The sequence below is a fragment of the Mus caroli genome, unplaced genomic scaffold (genome assembly GCF_978045245.1).
Source record: "Mus caroli unplaced genomic scaffold, Mus_caroli_1 scaffold_15, whole genome shotgun sequence".
Classification (NCBI taxonomy): domain Eukaryota; kingdom Metazoa; phylum Chordata; class Mammalia; order Rodentia; family Muridae; genus Mus; species Mus caroli.
Window position 1 is genome coordinate 115,868,953 of NW_028227270.1, and position 3,055 is coordinate 115,872,007.

Sequence of the window (3,055 nt, forward strand, 5' to 3'; positions counted from 1 at the left end):
ATAGCAGCCTTATTTATAATAGCCAGAAGCTGGAAAGAACCCAGATGCCCCTCAACAGAGGAATGGATACAGAAAATGTGGTACATTTACACAATGGAGTACTACTCAGCTCTTAAAAAGAATGAATTTATGAAATTCCTAGGCAAATGGATGGACCTGGAGGAAATCATCTTGAGTGAGGTAACCCAATCACAAAAGAACTCACATGATATGTACTCACTGATAAGTGTATATAGTGCAGAAACTTAGAATACCCAAGATATAGGATACAATTTGCATAACATAGGAGACTCAGGAGGAACGAAGACCAAGGTGTGGACGCTTTGCCCCTTCTTAGAATTGGGAGCGGAATGCCCATGGAGGAAGTTGCAGAGATGAAGTTTGGAGCTGAGACAAAGGGGTGGACCATCTAGTGATTGCCATATGCAGGGATCCATCCCATAATCAGCTTCCAAACGCTGACACCATTGCATACACTAGCAAGATTTTGCTGAAAGGACCCTGATATAGCTGTCTCTTGTGAGACTATTCTGGGGCCTGGCAAACACAGAAGTGGATGCTCACAGTCAGCTATTGGATGGATCACGGGGCCCGCAATGAGAAGCTGGAGAGAGTACCCAAGGAGCTGATGGGATCTGCAACCCTATGGGTTTTAAGTAGTGCTAAACTACTAAGTAGTGCTAAGTACTAGTAAGTAGTGTAAGCTAAGTAGTTCTAGTACTACTAAGTAGTGCTAGAACTAACCAGTGCCCCCCCGGAGCTCGTGTCTCTAGCTGCATATGTATCAGAGGATGGCCTGGTCGGCCATCAGTGGAAAGAGAGGCCCATTGGTCATGCAGACTTTATATGCTTCAGTGCAGGGGAACGCCAGGGCCGGGAAGTAGGAGTGGGTTGGTGGGTGGGGGAGTGGGTGAGGGGAGGGTGTGGGGGACTTTTGGGATAGTACTGGAGATGTGAATGAAGAAAGTACCTAATTAAAAAAATAAATAAATAAAGGTTGCTTCTAAACAATCACTTTGCATTAGCTCATGGAGTGAGAGAGACAGAGAGAAAGAGACAGAGACAGAAACAGAGAGACAAAGAGAAACAGAGACAGAGACAGGAGAGACAGAGACAGAGAGAGAGAGAGGGAGGGGGGGGGGGGGGAGAGAGAGATTTTCATGCATGCATGTGCCCAAACATCTATAAATAAACCTAATTAAGGAAAACATTTAAAGATTTATACAAGGAAAGCATTCAGACACTAAAGAAATTGAGGAGTGCAGCAAAATATCGAGAGACCACCCATGGCTTGGAGGAAATAATAGTGTGACTGTTATAGTCCTACCAAAAGCAGCCAACAGATTCAGTGCAATCCCAATTAAGTTATGAGAACCTTTCCTCATAAACATAGAAAATAACAATCTCAAAAGTGTTATATTAGTACAAATGTTCAACAATCAAGAAAGAAATCTTCAATAGAAAGAATACTGTTAGTGGTATCATCATACCTGATTTGGTTTCAACTTGTTCAAACTGAAAGTGTCATCTTTATCAAACTTTAGGAAAAAGACATCTTCAACAAGTGGTGCTTAGGGAACAGGATTTCAACTTCTAAAAAATGAAACTACATCCTTACTTCCTACCTGTACAAAACTCAACTCAAAATGGACCAGATACTCTAATACTATATCACCAGATACATTGAAACTGTTAGAGAAAGAAAGCAGGTAGTAAACATCAACTTATAGGCACTGGTAACAGTTTTCTGAATAGGACACCAATTATCTTAGGGGGAAAGATAAACAGTTAACTAATGGTATCTCATGAAACTAAAGTGCTCTGTACAAAGGAAACCATCAAATGATTCAACACTCCACAGAGTAGGAGAAAATTTATAGTAGTTATATACATGACTGGTATTGATATGTAGAATATAGAAATAGCTAAAAGAACTAAAGACCAAGAATGCAATCTTCCAAAATTGTTTATGGAATTGAAAAGACGTTTCTCAGGAGAAGAACTATAACTTGCTAGTAAACATTTTTAGAATGTCAACTTCATCATCTACCATGGAAACATAGATTAAAAATACTTTAAGGTTCCCTCTTAACCCAATCAGAACAGCCATCATGGATAATGGAGATAACAGTAAATGCTCAATTGGGATGTGGGGAAAAGAGAACCCTTACATATTGTTAATTGGAGTGAATAAGTGTTGTAGACCTTGTTGTCCTTTGGGCATGCCACAATCAATGCCCCCTGAAATCCAGCAATTAATGGCAACTGTAAAAAACAGAGCTATATTGGGCCTATAACAGTTAGATAGGTAAGGAGGGACTTAGGAGGCTCAACCCTCCCTGAGGATATGAAGGCAGTTACTGGTCTCTGAAGGGAGAAGAGTTAGTTTTTTAATTAATTTTTTCAGACAGTATATCTTTATTAATTATTTCTTCTCCAACTCCTCCTAGATCCTTCTCATCTACCTGCCCATTCAACTTCATGTTCTTCTCTCTTCTCTCTCTCTTGAAAAAATTAAATAGTAATAGTGAAAACTAAATTAAGACAAAAGAACAAAAGGAACACACAAATATACACAGAGGGAGACAAAGACAGAGAGACAGATAAAGACACAGAGAGACAGATACAGAGCCAGAAAGAGCCAGAGAGACAGATACAGAGACACAGAGGGAATCTGTTTGTGATTGGCTATCTACACCTGGGCATGAGGTCTTCAGCCTTGGCGTGTGGTTAACGTACCAATGATACTCCTTTGGAGAAGTTTTATTTTTCACTTTCCCAACAGATAGCAACTGTAAATAGCTTCTTGGTTAGGGTTGGGACTTTTTTTTACTTTACTTTTTAGTGCTGGGACTTTGTCGGGCTAGAGCTTATCCAGGACTTGTGCCTGTTGTCATACTCTTTGTAAGTTTATTAGGAAAACACTGTTTCCTTGGAGTTATTTATCATTAGTGGATGTTATAATCTTTGTGCCTTCTCTTTTACATATATCACTAAACCTTGATGGGAGGGGCTGGATAAATAAATCTTATTTAGGGTTGAGTGCTCCATGTCT